Source organism: Monodelphis domestica, chromosome 1 (assembly GCF_027887165.1).
Source record: "Monodelphis domestica isolate mMonDom1 chromosome 1, mMonDom1.pri, whole genome shotgun sequence".
In the NCBI taxonomy this organism is placed as follows: Eukaryota; Metazoa; Chordata; class Mammalia; order Didelphimorphia; family Didelphidae; genus Monodelphis; species Monodelphis domestica.
In genome coordinates this window covers 199,360,835-199,379,356 of record NC_077227.1, presented here as the reverse complement: position 1 = coordinate 199,379,356, position 18,522 = coordinate 199,360,835, and the positions used below count along the sequence as shown (strand labels likewise).

At 37.3% G+C, this 18,522-nt stretch overlaps 1 long non-coding RNA gene across 2 annotated transcripts in view; it reads right to left on the bottom strand.

Moving 5' to 3' along the window:
- LOC103099774 (uncharacterized) overlaps nt 1-11,367 on the bottom strand; it is a 54,145-nt gene extending 42,778 nt beyond the window's left edge. Inside the window, exon 1 of one of the 2 annotated variants that reach the window (XR_008914891.1) lies at nt 9,144-11,367. This is a non-coding gene — a long non-coding RNA (uncharacterized LOC103099774). Of the gene's footprint in view, nt 1-3,742; nt 4,600-9,143 lie in introns of those variants that run through there. The other variant, XR_001626584.2, reaches the window with a different exon arrangement.
- Nucleotides 11,368-18,522: the final 7,155 nt, after the last annotated feature.

Below are 18,522 nucleotides of genomic sequence, written 5' to 3'. Positions count from 1 at the left end.
CCCCACTCCATTACATGTATACAAAGTAAAGAATTCTCCTTTGTGTCTTTTTCCCTTGTGAGCTGCTATTAAGATAATGAAAAGAAGAGGGAAATATAAGATGCCAAGCTCATGCTGCAATTTCTTCATCTCCTCACTGCATCCCACTAAGGACATCCAACCCCTGCACTATAATAATTGCTCAAACAATCTTTATAGATTCATTGATTTGATAAATAGGTCCTGTCCACTGTCTGACCAAAATTAGGTGGGAAAAACACTCTGGATTTAGAGTATGAGGACTTGTTTTCAAATCTCATCTCTGCTACAAAACTCTTAGATGACCTTAAATAGGTCATTTAATTTCTCTGAGATCCTTGTTTCCCCCTACATGAGTCATTTCTTAATCCTCTCAGCTATTAGTACCTATATGTAAATATATATGCACATATATATTTGTATATTATATTTACATATGGAATAATAATAATAGCTCATGTTCAATGATTTAAGATTTGCAATGCACTTATATTATCTCACTTGATGTTCACAATTATCCTATTTTTTAATCTTTATTTTTCAGATGAAGAAACTAAGAGCCATGCTTAGGGTCAGACAGCCAATAAGCATCTAAGACAGGATTCTAATTCAATTCTTACTGAATCCAAATTCTACTGTAATAATTTAAATTAATGTAATAATTAAAATGCTACATGTAATATTTAGAAATTAGTTTAATTAAATAATAGTAGTAAAAATTGTTGTGGACACCATTTATGATGAAATTAATTTTTAAGTCACAAGGATGATAGTAAGTTTTAACAATTTAATTTAATATTAATATAATATAAGAAAGAAATAAGGGAAAAAAGAAGTAGAAAATTTATTTCCTACCCTACCACTCTAAAGTCTGATCTGTAGAATTTCAACTTGCTCCCCACCAAGGTTCTGACATGAGGGTGTCTTCCATCCAAACCACCAATTCTGAATAGAGTAGTAGAATCAATCCCAGCAAACTCATGCCAAAAGCCCTCAATCTCCTCTACAGTCTCATCTTTTTTAGCCCTTTTCTCCACGTCTTCCTGTGTCTCTGAGCTAATCTCTCAGCTAATCTCTGAGCTAATCTCTCACATCTCAGGAACCAAACTCTGACTTGGATTGTAACCCTTAGTTTTGGGTCATGTTCCTGGGACTCTTAACCTGTGACCTCTGTTCGGAGCATTCCAGCCACCTCCCTAATGCTAGAGGCTTCTGCTGCTGCTGATTAGAATTTCTACACTTTCATCTTGGGTACTGTTTCTCAAGATGCTCATATAGGTAGTTTCCTGCATAGGCAGTTTCCAAGGTGACTACATCTCTCTTACCTAACTTCCTTTATCCTAGAAACACTGCCTACTGGTAATGAAGACTTACAATTTGTAAGTCTATCCCCAAAACAAAAATCTGTTCCATGAATGGCCCTTAGAGAGGAATCACAACATGGAAAATGAACCCTAGAGATGTTGTACTGGCACCAAACTATGTAGGCCTCCTAATCTAACATGGTGCCAAGAAGTGGTTTACAGAGATGGAAAACTCATTAGGCACCTTCCAACTTCTTTGTTCTCACCTTATAAAAGGTGGAAGAGAACATTTAAAACTAGCATCTGCCATCTTCCTTCCCTTACTCCTCCCAGACAAAACAAAGCAGGTACACCTATAAAAGTCAAAACAAAGAGACAGCTAGAAATACCTTCTCTGTGGCCACCCAAATGAATGGGACTATGATGTACTTTGACTCTACCAAAATTTCTGCTCAAGGATCCAAAGTAGACTGGGCAAAGGGAAGGACAATCATTTGGATATAGAAAAATTAACAGATAGTAGTGAGTCCTATCCCCATTCCAAGGAATAAGCAAGATGCAACAGAAAAAAAAGTGGTGGCCCTGAAGTCAGGAGAAACTTAGGGCTCTAACTTTTGCTAAATGGGCAAAGCATTGAATCTCTCTGAGCCTCAATTTTTTCATCAATAAATTGGGGAAATAATATTTATAATAATCTACCATATTGGCAAAGAATTAGAAATTGTGGGGATGTCCATCAATTAGGTGTGAACAAACTGTGGTAGATGTGGGCAATGGAATACTATTGTTGTACTCCAAGAAATGATAAGCAAGATGATTTCAGAAAAAGCTGGAAAGATCTGCAAGAACTAATGCAGAGTGAAATAAGCCAAACAGGGAGAAATTAACATTGTACATGGTAACAGCAATATTGGATGATGACTATCTGTAAAAACTTGGCTACTCTCAGCAATGCAATGATCTGAGACAATCCTGAAAGACTTCTGACCAGTAATGTTATCCACCTCCAGAGAAAGAACTATTGGAGTTGTCTTTCCCATCAGTGTATTTATGGTTTTATTTTGGGAGTTTGGTTATATATGAGTTTGCTCTTACAACAATGACCAATATAGAACTGTGTTTTATATGACAATAAAAAATTAAAATATAAATGAATTAATTAAAATTTAATAAATTAAATCTACCTTATAAAGTTGTGAAGGATGTTCATTATTGCTATTATTCTACTAGCTCTTCCCCAAACTTTTTTTTTCTTTTTTTTCTAAAATTTCTTACCTTCTTAGTATAAATTCTATGACAGAAGAATGGCAAGGATTAGGCAATTGGAATTGTGACCTGCCCAGGGTCACACAACTAAGACTAGATCTGAACCCAGGTTCTCCTGACTCTGGCTCCGACACTACTATTTCACCTAACTGCCCCTGCTCCTCCCATTTTTAAAATTTTGTTTTCCATATCCAATTCTGGTTTTGCTACAAGTGTAAAAGCCCTTCAGGATGACCTGGGCTAGAAAGGTGACAAGTGGGGAAACCAAGAGAAAGAACAGTAAAGACTAAGTGCCAAGAGCAACATAAGAGCCAGACACAAACTAAGGGTCAAGGGCAGGGATAATCCTGAGAATGGAGTCATTAGAATTTGTTTTGTTTTCCAGGTTTCCTTTAAAACAGCTCAGATCCTACCTTTTGTAGGAGGCCTTTCCCATTCCCTTCAGCTGCTAGTACCCTCCCTTTCTCAGAGTACCTTCCATCAACTAAGTATACATCTTCTACATATAAAGCTTGTGTTTCTCCATTAGATGTGAGCTCTTTGAGTGCAAGGATGATTTTTTTTTTTGCTTTCTTTGAATCCTCCTCGCTTAGCACTCTGCCAGGCACATAGAAAACTCTTCACAGATGATTATTACTAAACCATAGAGTCCCCAAGGCAGTCAAAGACAGAAAAGTTCCTAATGCACTAAAATATTCATGGAAGCACTTTTAGCTAACTGCTGGAAACAAAGTAGGGGCCTAATGGTCAAGCAAATGGCTAAACAAATTGTACATGTCAGTATGAGCTCTTTCAGCAGATAATAGCACCTCTGATGTGAGGGCTTGCCAAGCCCCTTTCAAGACCATTCATTCACCTTTGGTGTCCACCTTTTTCCCAACACTCGTGTATAATTTGCCTAACAGCTACACATCAGTAAAATTGTCTCAGCAGTTAACATAAACCAGATTAAGGCTAACCAACAGACCTCAAATCTGTCAGAAAATTAGGGGGATGTCTATCCCAAACATGGGAAGACTTCTCCTGAGGGAATGGAAGGATGAGAACAATTTGTTCCAATGACCATGGAGGTGACTGAAACATGAAAGATGCCAAGGTCTTCCACTGCATCCCAGGCCATAATGAGTTACCCTGACTTTTGTCTTGCCACTGACCTTGGATGACTCTGGAGAAGACAATGAGATTGATGACTTTGTGCAACTCTGCCTCACTTGAATCCAGTTCACACTGAAAGTCCAGGCATCACTCTGTAATGTAATTGGTCCTCTTTGAAATGAAGGAAGAACAACAATATGACTGTACTGAAATTTGACTGTGCCATAAGAAAACTTATATGAATTGATACAAAGTAAACTGAACCAACAATGCTTTATACATAATGACTATTGCAGTGTAAACAGAAAAATGAAGAAAACTGAAAACCTAACAACTATAATGATCATTTGACAATAGATAGGAGTTGTGAAAATGTACCTCCATTCTTTAATCACTGGCGTAGATTACTGGATGTATTGATAGGTTAAATTATTTTAACAAAGTACACTTTTATCTTTTAAAATCTTTGTTATGATGGCTATTCTCATTAGGAAGGGGAAAGGTAGTGATATATCCAGAAATGAATCTACTATTAAAAAGAAAATATATCAATAAAATAAAATGTTTTGATAGCTCTATTGTATATATGTAGATAAACTCTTCTAGAAATTCTCCCCATGAAATAGAGTTTAAAAGTCCTACAGTGCCTAAGGATGTTACATGTACCCATGTACATGGGATATATATCTTATTGTTACAAGCCCAGATGCTGACACAATTCCTTACTGCTTTTGGTCCCAAGGATGGCCCCAATCATCCTCTATTCACTGGAGAGACAATGGGGTTCAGCCTTCACCATCTCAAAAATATAATCTGTCCAGCTCTCAGGAGGGTCATGACTTACAAAAATGCTGAGATAGATCAAGGAGGGCTTGGCACTAGGACCCAAGCTATCAAAAATAACACTAGCTAGCATGTATGTAGTGCTTGAAGGTAAGCAAAATGCTTTAAACATATCTCCTTTTTGTCCTCAAAATAATACTGGAAGGTAGGAATTATTATTATCCTTACTTTACAGTTGAGAAAATCGAGGCAGACAATGATTAAGTGACTTGCCCAGGGTCACACAGCTATTAAATGTGAAGCCAGATTTGGAACCAGTCAGGTCTTTGTGATTCCAAGTCTAAGGCTCTATCCTTTACAACACTTAACTGCTAACAACAAAAGTAGCAGTGTGCTCCTCAAAGTCTAACACATCATCTCTCTTGGGGAGGGGAGGGAGCTAAAAGTCTAGTAGCAGAATGCCAGACAGAGTGTTGTTCAGTGTTTACTCTATGTGCCTGAGACTGTGTCAGTAGCTGTGAAGTTCTAATGGGAATCCTGAAATACCAGCCATTTGGGCTTTGGTGTTACCACTGATTAGGTTAGCACAGCAGTCAGCAGGATGAAATTGCTCTTCTGAATATAAGAGGTAGATGGCATAACATGAAGCTGCAGGCTGACCCTCCTTGGAAAGTCAGTGTACCAAGTGACAATTCTTTGTGTTCTAGCCATCAGAGCAAAGCAGAAATACCAAGGCCCCCCTCTGCTACAAATGCTCCAGGGCACTGACCCAGAGGGAGCAGGAAAGGGATTGATGACTGAATACTATTATTATGGGCCACTTTTACTGTCTAGTAAAACTGAGAACCAATCTCACCTGTTTGAAACAAGAGTTTCATACTGCTTTCTGTCCAGTATATCCTCAGTTTAGGTCAGTGGTAGGAAGTAACCTCATTTCTAAAATCAAATGAGATAACATCTGTAGAAAGCACTTAACACAGTGCCAGGCACATAGTAGGTATTTTGTAAATCCTTATTCTTCTCCCTTCCTTAAACTAAGACCTATTAATATTAGTATAAGAATAGCATTTAATGGCCAGCTAAGTAAGCTCTTGCCACCACAGTCTTTGGCAAATGTTTGTCAAATCATTCAACATCAAAAGCTAATAGGATTTTATCAAAGGAAATGATATTAAGGATGCTTTGCCATTTATTCCTAAGGATTTAGGGATTTTCCCATCTGACTTGCAGTAGGTGTTTTCTCCACATTAGAATGTGAGTAGGAATGCTCTTTCTTTTCTATGTTTAGGGTTTAGCATAGTCTTTTGCACATAATAAGGGCTTAGTAAATGTTTTAGAAGTGCATTCATTCATAAAATACTTCAAAGTCTACAAAATGGTACCTGTGTTATGTAGTTTGTATCTCACAACAACCCTGTGAGAGAGGTGCTATTGTATCCTCATTTTACAGATGAGGAAAGTGAATCAGAGAGAAGTCCAATGACTCACTCAACTGGTTGGTCTTTGAAGCAGGATTTGAGTGAGAGTGTTCCTTGCTTTCAGTCTAATGCTAGAGTACTGTGCCACCTAGCTGTCTAATACTAGGTTGAACTAAGTAAAAATTAGAGTTATTTACATAAGAAGAAAAAAGGAGCTGACTAGACTTCACACAAACTCCAGAAGCACAACTCAATAAGGAAAATGATAGCCAAAATGGGAAATCTCCCAATGGCGTCAGGGTAGGCTGGTTTTGTTTTAATATTTTTAGAGGGGATAAAGAAGGAATAATCAGAGGAATGCACTAATGGAGGAAGGAGAAGAAGGAGATGGAACTTATAAGTTCAAAACAGCAAAGGTACAAGGATCATCAATAGTTTAAAAAAAAGCAGTCTTGCATACAATTCACATAATGAACAACAGCATTGTCGCAACAAAATTGGCAACTGAAATTCTAGCTTTTCTGCAGAAATGGGAATTGGTTCAAATGCTTCACAGTACTGCAGTTATTATTAGCAAAATGTTTTATCAGTTTCCTCTATACTCTTATAAACCACTACCAATTTTTATCTAACTATTACTTATTTAAAACCACTTATTTTCCTAGAAGTTCCATTTGTTCATTAGAAATATTGATTTAATTCTTAGTTTCCATTCCAATTTCTCTTTCTTCCTATCCTAATAACATGTTACAAAGCTTTAGCAAATAGAAGTGAGGAATAAAACTGTGATTGATTTCTTAGCATAGGAACAGCCAAATGAAGAAAGTCCCTCTCCTGGTGTATCTGTACCCTAAAGCACTGAGGGGTTAAATAACTTGCCCATGGTCATGGAGCTAGTAAGTTTTTGATGTTCAGGCACTTTCAGTTGTTTCCTACTCTTCATGACCCCACTTGAGATTTTCTTGGCAAAGATATAAGTGGTTTGCGATTTCCTTTTCCAGCTCATTTTACAAAGGAGGAAACTGAGGCAAACACAGTTTAGTGATTTACCCAGGATCACACAGCTAGTAAGCGTCTGAGGCAAGATTTGAACTCAGGAAGAGAAGTCTTCCTGACTCTAGGCACTCTACCACTGAGCCGCCTTGCTGACCATGGCTAGTAATTAACAAAGTTTAGATCACTCCTACATTTTACACACACACATACACACACACACACACACACAAATAAGTCACAATTCCCCATCTCTCAGGGTCCTCTAACGTAATGTAACAAGCAATACCTACCTCCATGCCTGTTCTCTCTGATCTATTTATTATTAGTTTTAAAAATACTTAAGGCAAAAGGAAGAACAAGGTTCAATAAACCTTCAAAAGAAAATACCCACCTAGATTGGAAACTTGTTCAGTTGTTTCCAAGACTTAACAGTTTCCAAGAATGGAGATATTTCAGTTGCTTAGAAAAATTTGATCCTGGGTAGCAAGTTGCAAGTGGTTACACTACTTCTTTCTGACAATTTAATAGGTGGTTAACAACATTTTCTTCAGCTGAATTGGCAGGATAGGCAAATTACAATTGAGGTTAGGCTCCTAGAAGAAACTTTCAAAGGTGGCACTCAGTGGTAACTGGCCAGGCTCCTTTTGAAATAAAAAGAGGGTGTAACTAATGGGAGGAGAGATATTGTCATTCTTGATAAGTCATTCGTTAAATACCTCTTCCTTCTAAGGAATTGAGCTAAGAAATAGAGATATAAAGGGGTTTTGGATATCCCCTTCACCTCAAGTACTTAAGCCTTTTTGGAAATATGATACAAACACTTTAAAATTTATCTTTTTAATATCTTCAGAGAATTTTTTCTTTTTCTTGTCTGTTTCTTTGAGATTAGGGATTGAGTCATTTTTCTATTTATATCTGCTTAGTCCTTGACACATTATGGATATTTAACAAATGTTTGGGGTTTTTTTGAGTCATTAATTCAGACACACACAGATTGAAGAGCCTGATGTAAGAAAACTAGAAAAAAGGTTGAACTCCAAAGTAATACCCTAACAGAATTTGAGTTTTTCAAGGAGAGGTGCTATACAAATACAGAGCAATGGAAATAAAAGAAGAAAATAGGAAAGACATGCTGACATAGAAATATTTTGATAATTGTTTCCATTTATTTGTGTTGTTTGGCCATGCCCAACTCTTTTTGACCCCATTAAAATTTTTCTTGGCAAAGATCCTAGAGTAGATCCTATTTCCTTCTCCAGCTCATTTTACAGATCAGGAAACTAAGGCAAACTAGGTTAAGTGACTTGCCCAGGGTCTTGTAGCTAACAAGTATCTAAGGCAAGATTTGAACTAATGAAGATGAGCATTCCTGACTTCACGCCCAGCATTCTATTCATCATACCACCCAGCTGCCCCTGTGCTAGGTACTAGGAATTGATATAAAACAAAAAAAGGAAATTACCTTGCCTTCAGAGACCCAACATTCTAATATTGGAATATAGCATGTACATGTATATGAAATTACTAAGTATATTCAAAGAGATGTGAAAATGAAGGGAGTACTAAGAATAGAAGAATCAAGAAAGGCCTCATGTAGAAGCACATAACTACTTGCTTTAGAGGAATCTAGCCTTTCCATGAAATAGCAGTAAGGAGGGAAGACCTTCCAGATGTGGAAGACCAGGTGTGAACAAAGGTATATAGGGGCACAAGAGAAGAGATAGTGGGCCAAAAAAATTATAGTGGACTAGGTCAGTTAGGGAAAGGGCTCCCAAAGGAGCACAAGACTTAAAAGAATGCTTTAGGTAAATGGGGATGACAGAAAAAGGCAACTAATTGTTCTACTTTTCTCCTTTCTTCTATATTCCTTTTCACCTACCTTCTCAAACTTAATGCTATGACAAAAGGAAGGTTGGTCCATGGACCACAAAGTTTATTCCCAGATGAACTATCCAAATTCCAATATGGTGTTAAATTTATATAATTGGACTGGTTATTATAATTGGTTGTTGCCAGGGATTTAATTTCTAAATCCCAAAATGAATTACTAAAGTAAATGGAATTTATGGTAATTTATTTACAATAGAGGGAAGATATTCAGGAAGAGAGAAAAAGGGGAGAAAGAGAGAAATCTATGGCTTCCTCTGAGTCAGGTAGAAATTCTCAGGCCCCAGTCAGAGGAAAGGAGTCACAAGACAATGGGCCTTTCTCAGAGGTTCACACCTCCAGAAAGGCAAGGAAACTAAGTCAGTCTTTCACTCACCATGGTGACCATCTAAAAGGAAAGCAGTCTGAGGTCTCCTGCACAAGCTCCTCCAGGGGTCCAGTTCCACAGCCAAATGTCTTCACTCCAAGTCTGAGTGTCTTCCAGCCTCTCCTCAAGTGTCTGTCTTCCAGTCCAACTTTGAGTGATTGTATCTAATGATCCAGTCTTTCCTCTGAGTGTCTCTTCTTCACCCCAAGCCCAAGTGACTCTAAGCCAGAGTGACTTCTATTCAGTCCAACTCTGGGTGACTGAATTCTTCATTCATCCATGTGTGCCTCTGTTTCCTCTATTTAAAGACCTTTTTTCTCTTGTGTCACCTCCCCTAAATTCTTATGTCTACCAATCACAGCAGATGCTCCTCTTCAGGACCGCCCATTCAATGTATGAAGTGAGTGTCACATCTTTTTTAGTTAGTTAACACAGTTAACAGTTAACCTTTTATGGTTAGTTAACATCTTTTTTGGTTAACACCTTTTATAGTTAAAATTGGTAGGTCTACTTTAAATACTGAGTTAAAACTTTGGGGATTAAAATCTAAAAATAGACAGGGGATTACAATTTAATCTTCACAATAAAGGAAGAGCTAAGTACCTCCATTGTTACAATAAGGAAACAGCCAAATCCAATCTTCACAATGGGAAGTGTTAAAGAATGACCTATGTTTTAATTGGTTGCCTTCTTCTACTCATATCAATATAGGTCAGGATATTTTTTTTTTGTAATTTAAAATCTTAGAACATTTATAAGAGCTCGAAAAGTTTAGGTGACATGTCCAGTGTCACACATTCTGTCAGAGGGACTTTAACTCAAGTCTCCATTGATCTAAAGATAATTCTGTATCTGACACTAAGCTTCAATTCTTCTCTAATAAAGAGCTTCGAACTCCAAGAAGTCATTAAGCCCACAAATGGGGAACATAGAATAAGCACTGGAAAGACATGGCCATCTACTCCACCTCTCTCTGCTAGAAGCATTAACAAATGATTTCTTTTTCCTCTAAAGAACAGTTGCCATGAATCTGGCAAGAGGGAGAGTGAGGTGTGGCACCACTTGCACCATCAGACAGACAGAGACAGACCCGCGCCCTTGGAAACTTTTGACATCTTGGTAGTCTTTGAGGAGAAGGGCACATATTGAAATGTGTCTGCTCTCTCAGTTGCCTTCCAAAAGGTGCACTGAGTGAGTCTCGAGTCTAATGAAATCCACATGCTCCCAGAGATATTTATAGTTTCATATGACCCTAAGTGTGTTTTGTTAAAAAGTGCCGAGATCATATTTCTCTGCCTTACAAGTTTATTTCCTACAATTGGTCTATTAAATCCTGCTCTCCTTCTCTCTTCCACCAAACACATTCTTGGAAATCCACAATATACTACACAAACAAGTGAAAGCTATTATGTAAATATTTGGACAAGCTATCATTTGAAATATTGCGACTTCTGGCTAAAATGTCAGACTTTTAGGACCTAGAGAAGGCAAGATCCACCACTACCACCAAATACTCCAATACAATCAAAATACATATCATAAGGATAAAGGAAAATGGCCCTGGACTCATCCCTCCAGCCAGGAATTTATGAGAAGGCTCCCAGGAACCTTGGGAGGCTCTGAATGGAAACCAGTTCAGTGTAGGTGGAAGCCATAGAGCACAAATAGCCCAGAATCTCAGTAAGAGACAGGACTAGCCCAAAACCCAATACAGATCTCAGGGAGTCCACTCAAATCACAACAGAAATCAGGGATGATAAAGAGCCAGACCATTCTCAATGAAGCACACCAAGTAGTCAACACATCACCCAGGCAGTCAATGCCTAAACCAAAGCACTAGACAGAATCAGCCCAGCATCCAGGCAACTCATGACCAACAGAGTTCAGAGAGTCCACAGAAGAACCATAATAGGAGAGGGGGCCAGACCAGCACTCAGCTAACTCAGTGCTCAGGCAGGACACCAGGAGCAACATCTGGAGAAAAGGTCAGACCAACATCTCAAAAGCTACCAGATCAATCAACAAACAACATCTGGTTGGGACTTGTAGGAGAGGAGCTGACTCCATGTTTGTACTATGCAAGAAGTAGATAGAGAAGGATACTAGGCAAAATCCTAAGGCAAGCTGCCAGAGAACTAACCAAAACACAGGAATTCCAACAGAGGATAGGACCTCATCTTTGTTACCATCTCCAGAATCAAACTGTTTTTCCACACTATTCAAGAACATGGGAAGAAGCAGAGCCTCATCTATGAACAAAAGATAAATTATTTGCTTAAGCAAATCCAAGGAAATGCTGTACACAATGAAGAAATATTATGGACAGAAAGAGATGCATCACAATAGTTCTAAGCAGAATTTCATATTTTTAAAAGGCCATAAAGGTTAGGGAATATCTGAAAGAAATGAAGCAAGAGAAAGGAAATAAAGTGGGAACTAGGGAGGAAAAAAATATGGGGAGGAGAATTAATACCTTAGAACAACAAAAAAATTACCCATGAATTGGATTTCCTAAAAATAAAATGAAACAAACAGAAAGCAATGACTTTGATAAAAATTATTAAAAACAAAATCAAAAAACTCTTAAAAAATATAATGCATATACTACAAAAAAAAGCTGGTCTGGAAAATGGGTCAAAATCATCCAACTACATAAAAATCATAACAACAGTAGGAAACAAAAGGGTAAGGGTATTATATTTCAAAAAATCAATTGAAAGAATCTATTGTTCATCTCCAAAAAATAAAAATAAAACAAAACCTAAAACCTCGCAGGAGTATTAGAGTCAAAATCCAGTGCTTACAGGTCAAAGAAAAGAATATTACCAGGAGCCAGAAAGAAAGAGCTCAGGGGGAAAAAAAGAACAAAATAACCACAGAGAGAATCACACATGATTTGACAGCTACTCCTTAAAAAAGAAAGGAGATCCTAAAATATAAAGTTCCAAAAGGCAGAAGATAAAGAATCAAAACCAAGAATAGCAATCACCAAAACTGATCAGATACTTACAAAGGAAAAAACAGGCCTTTAATAGACTAGGGAACTTTCAAGTATTCTTGATGAGAATACCCAAGATGATTAGAAGCTTTGAAATGCAAATATATGAATCAGGAGAAAATAAACTATTTGAGCATTTGGAAGCACTGTGCTGTGGCAAAGTCCTTACTTTGTAGAAAGGGTTGAAGAAAGCAGGGCTCTTTCAGAAAACTAAAAGTTTCAAGAGTCACCAAAAGAGATTTCAACTTTGGTAAACTTAAGAAAATGGAAGGCAGGAGAATATATATATTAGGAGAGGAAGGAGATAGAACTTGCTATCTCATATAATCTGATTGCATATGAAAAATATAGAAACATTTAGGAGAAAGTAGGAGAAACAGAAAACACACAAACTTTATCTGAACTGAAAAAAGGGCTGAATTCGCTTGTACACACAGACACATAGACATATAAATACATAATTTTGTGTAGAAAAATATATTAACCGCAACATGGAAAGAGAAACACAGAAAGAGGGAAAATGGGGTTTAAAAGTAGGGCAGAACTGGTAAAAGATTTGTTATATAGGAAATAAATTCCATTGTTGGAGGATAGAGAGAATTTTTAAAAAGAAAGAGAAAAAAAGCAGTGATTGAGGGAAAAAGAAGTTAAAGTAGATCACTTCACCTCTAGGACCCTCTTTATCACCCTGCTTTCCTTACATAATCTTTATAAAAAGTAAAGGAAGCAGCAAAAAGATGGAAAAGGACATGGCGATGTGATAGAAGGAAACATAATTAATCATTATGAAAGGAAAGAGGAAAGCAGAATGGATTAAAAAAACATAATCCAAAAATTAAATTTTTAACAAAATATACATGAAGTAGAAAAATTTGCACAAAGTTACAATAAATGGATGGAATAAAATATATTAAGTTTCAAAAGAACTTTCCAAAAATTTGTAGTTGGTGCTGTTGTTGATCAGTTGATTCAATCATTTCCAACTCTTTGTAACCCCATTTGGGGTTTTCTTGGCAAAGATATTGGAGTGGTGTGCCATTTCCCTCTACAGCTCATTTTATTGATGAGGAAATTGAGGCAAACAAGGTTAAATGATTTGCCCAGAGTCACACAACTAAGTGTCTGAGGCCAGATTTGAACTTAGGAAGATAAGTCTTCATGACCAAACCTGGTGTTCTATCTACTGCACCACCCAGCTGCTCACAATAATGAAAATAGATATAATTAAAAGAAACAATGAGGGAAAGGACATTTTCTTCAAAAGTATTGTAGGAATTTAATTTAAATATTTAACATATGTAAAATGAATGGCATAGCATCTAATTGGTTTTATAAACTTACCTTCTCTCAGAATCAATACTGAGTATTGGTTCTAAAGCAGAAGAGTGGTAAGGGATGGGTAATGAAGGTTAAGTGACTTGCCCAGGGTCACACAGCTAGGTAGTGTCTGAGGCCAAATGTGAGTCCAAGATGTACCAACTCTGACCTGGCTCTCAATCTACTGAGCCACCTAGATGCCTCCCATAGCATGAAATTTAAAAGGGAAAGTGTATTAATTCATAGGAAGCAATAGACAGTAAAACTAATAGTTAGGGATCTGAATGTATCCCTCTTTCATATTTAGACAAGTTTAACCAAAATACAAATCATGTTAGTGATTGTAATATAACATTCAAAAATTAGATATATGTATTAAAAGTAGATAATCTGTGTTGAACTATTTCTGGTTGTGGTAAAGGATATACTCTGGCTTGTGACTAGAGAGCTGCTAAGGGGAACCTTCAGAAATGCTTATTTGTTATGGTGATAGAAGTATTTCTGAGAGATAGAGAGATGCTGCTAGAGGGGATTACTCTGGGGTATTCTGGGGTTGCCTATAGATCACTAATGGTTAATAGATCAAGATTATTTCCTACCCTTCCTCCTCCCTTCACCTCCCACTTTCCACCCACAGCTTTCTGGCTCCCTTTCCCCTCCCCCGGTCTTAGTCAGCCACCTTCTAAGTAACTCAGGGGAACCATGAGATTTCAGAGAAATATTCTTCACTCTTCCTTTCTCAAGTAAAAGGGTTTATTGCGAACAACAGGATGAGGATTGAGGTAAGAGGGATAGTGGTAACCCCAATCTATAAGGAGAATTAGGAGGGTTTGGGAAAATGTCGGTCCAGTCACAACTGTGACTCAGAGTTGCATGCTGAAAAGATGGTTGGAAAATTCAATACCCAATTCTATTAAAAACACTAAAAAGTATAGGAATGAATGGGCTTTTCCTAAATGTGCCAAGTAGTATATATCTATAACTAAAAGCTGGCATAATATGTAGTGATAATAAACTAGAAATGTATCCAAAATGTTTAGGGGTAAAGAAGGATGCTCATTAAGAACAATATTAATTGATAGAGTACTAGAACTGCTCACTCTATCAATAAGACAAGAAAAACAGAAATTTAAGGAATACGCATAGGCAAAGAGGAACAAAACTATCCATTTTGCAGATATCTGATGATCTTGAACATCTTAGTTAATTAAAATTAACTTCAGCAGTTATAAAATATAAAATAAATCTACACGAAGCATATAAAATCAATCTCAATTCATCATCATTTTCATATATTATCAACAAAACCCAGTAAACATTCTTTTAAAAATAACTATAAACTGCAAAATTTTGAAAGTCTACCTGAATTCACATTCAGTCTTATATACTTACTAATTTTGTGATCCTAGACAAGTCACTTAACCTCTACATGCTCATCTATAAAATGGCTAAAAATTGGACGTACCTCCCTACCTTGTACCTAATTTATTGTGAGGATAAGGTGAGACAATATATGTAAAGTTCTTCAAAAATACTGAGGAGCTCTATAAATGATAGCTATTTTTAGCTTTATTTGGATGAAGGTTGAGATTTAGCTTGGAGGGGGATGAGGATAAGGTGAGACAATATATGTAAAGTTCTTCAAAAATACTGAGGAGCTCTATAAATGATAGCTATTTTTAGCTTTATTTGGATGAAGGTTGAGATTTAGCTTGGAGGGGGAGATATAAGGATCAAGCCAGATACATATTCTTATTGTCCCCATTTTACAGATGAGGAAACTAAGGCTGAGTGATTTGTTCAGAGTCACACAGCTGGTAAATATCTGGCAGTAGTTGAGCCCAGGATTTCCTGAATCCAAAACTAGTTCCCTATCTATCATACCACCCAGCTGATTTCTACATTGATACAATACAAAAGTATTACCAAAATGTAAATATAACTAATTTTAAGTTTCCCTCATTATATAAAGTTATTCTTTGAACTTTTTTAGCTCCCTAACTGTTAATGTCCTACCACAAAGTCCTGGATGTGATATCCCATTTAAAATTCTAGCATTAGTAAAGACATAGAATCAAAGAATATTAGAGATAGATCTGAGATGTGATCTAGCTTCAACCTCCATGTGTCACAGGTGAAGGAATTAAGGCTCAGAAATAAATTTGCTTAGCCAAAGTTCCTTATCTAGCTAGTGGCAGAGCAGGAGGGCTAAACCCCAGATTTACTGAATCCCAGCCCCATTCTGCTACAATTAATCATTTGTCTGGCCTGTAGACTATGCACCAATTTTTACAGTTTTCTGGAGCAGGGAAGGAACAGAAGAGAAGCCTGAATTCTTGGAAACTCTGTCTAATGATCTGACATCATGGGAATTTTCCTGGCCTGATTAGTGGAAGTAGTCCCACCCTTACCCTACATCTCTACTTTTTCTGGAGAACTCAAAGAACCATTTAAAAGGATGCAAAGGTCATATGAGATGATGTACATGAAGTACATTACAAGTACACCATGCTATATAAATGTTGTTATTATTAACATGAATATTAGGATAGAGAAACACCCCTGATGAGAGAGCCAACCAACTTTCTTAGGAAAATATAGTCTCAAGGCTACAGATTACCAAAAATAAGGTTACTCAAGCTTTTTTTTTTTCACTGTTCCAGTTGACTCCGTTTTTATTTATCTAGCTCTATATTCCCCACATCCTCCACCCTGAAATTTCTGTAGCCCTCAAATTAATATGGCATAATGGAAAGAACATTGGGCTGTCCTCAAAGAAGTGAGGTCAGGGGTTCTCTGTGACAGGCACTGCGTGATATTCAAGTGAGTTCAACAAACATTTGATGTGCCTATATGTGTGAAGCACAGAGGTTATCAAACAATAGTAGCATTAACAGCAACAACGAAATAATTCTTTACCTCCAAATTCTCACATTTTCCTAGGTGTGTCCAATATGTAAGGGGATAGGGATAAGAATGGAACTTGGGGCTTCACTGGTACAGGAAACTCCTTTGATTAATGCAGGGCATCACCTTCTCAAAACTTAGAGCCTTAGAGATTTGCCCAGAGCACTGAAACTAAGTGACTTGCCCAGGCTCACACAGACTGTATGCATCAGAGGTAGAAAATAGAAACAGAGACGTTAACATAAGATAATTTAAAGAGGCAGAAAACACTAAACAAAAGGATCAGAAAAAGCTTTGAATTGGAGCTGAGTCTTGAAGGACTTTGAGAATCCTAAGAGGTACATCTCAGGAATTTGGACAAGCCATTTCAACTTAGTAGGTCTCTTTCTTCATCTGGAAATGAAGGGTTAGATCAGAGGACTTCCAACGTCCCTTTTCTTAGTGCTAAATTCTAGGCAGACTGTATTTATCAGACATTTATTTCCAATTCCTTTCCAGCATAGCCTCCTGCAGCTGTCAAAACCATTGCCTAAGACCAAGTTCAACACTAAACTGTTCTCTGAGGGAACATCCTTGGAAATGGTGCCCAGTACCGGCCAAGAGATGATGCCCAATTTCACATGCTCTGACAGTGAAAATGCCAAGCATGATGCTGAATGGAAAGACTGGGTCAGACTTTAACCCAGAGCACAGGAGTTGGAAGGAAGTACATGTAACCAGTAACTGGAGGCCAAAGGAGGATCATCTTAGTGTTCAAGCAAAACTCATCTCAGGGGCAAATGAACCTGTGTCCATTGCATTCTATATTTGGTCACGATAACTACAACCTTTGCTTTTTCCTTGTAGTATTTCAGCCTCATAACACAGTACCTTGTGAACAATAGGTGCTTAATAATAGAACATTGGATTTGGACTCAGGAATACCTGAACTCAAATCCAGCTTCAGACAATTTTCCCAGTTGTCACTTAAGCAAATCACTTAGCCTCTACCTCAGTTACCTCAGGTGTAAAATGGGAACAATAATAGCATCTCCAAGGGGGCAGCTGGGTAGCTCAGTGGATTGAGAACCAGGCCTAGAGACAGGAGGTCCTAGGTTCAAATCTGGCCTCAGACACTTCCCAGTTGTGTGACCCTGGGCAAGTCACTTGACCCCCATTGCCTAGCCCTTACCACTCTTCTGCCTTGGAGCCAATACACAGTATTGACTCTAAGATGGAAGGTAAGGGTTTAAAAAAAATAATAGCATCTCCATCCTAGCATTATGGGATTTCAAAATGAAATTATATGTAAAGCATTTAAAAAATGCTAGTGATTAATGTTGTTGTTAATCTGTTGAATTAAATGGAACTTCACTGAACTACAACTCTGATTATATAAAATCAACTTCCTATAGATGCAACTCCCCTCTGGGGCATTGAAAGAAAGTAGTCCTTATGGTTGAGGATGCATCCAGGAATTACCCAGTGGACCAGTGGCCAGGGAAATAATTCCACAAACATGTTTCAAGTGTCTATTCTGTGCAACATCCTGTGCTTAGAACTGAGGCAGATGAAAAGCTAAAAATCAAAATGGTTTCTATCCTCAAGGGGTTCACAATCTAATTGAGGGATATAGGATAAAATATAAACTTATTTAAAGAGATGGTGAGAGGAGTCCCTAATTAATCTAAGTAATTCCTTCAATTGACTTAATGAGACTATAAGGCATTAGCCATTGTTTGGAGACAGCTGAAGGGCACTGGCTCCTACTGATGACTGACTGACAGAATCTTCTCCCCTTCTTAATGCCCAATAAATGAAAACTGGATGTACTCCCTTGAGCTCTTGCTTTCCAGTATTACCTTTTCACCATTATCCTTTACCTTTTTAGGAGAGCATCCTAGAGGAGAGGAAGAGATTTCACCCCTTTTTTCTCCACCAAAAAGTTGTCTGTAAATTTCATTGGTCTCAGGTCTTAGTTCATAAGATCAGGTCTAAATTTTTTCTTAATTCATTTAACATTTTCAATGAAAAAAAATAGGAAAACCTGGAAGGAAAGGAATACTGTAAACTTCTTTGTAAATTGGGAAGCAGGCAAAATCTGACTGGTTTGTCTTTTTTTATTTGTTTTCCCTTTTCTAATTTCATTGTCTCTTCTTTCTGCTTAGTTAATTAAGAAGTCCTTTT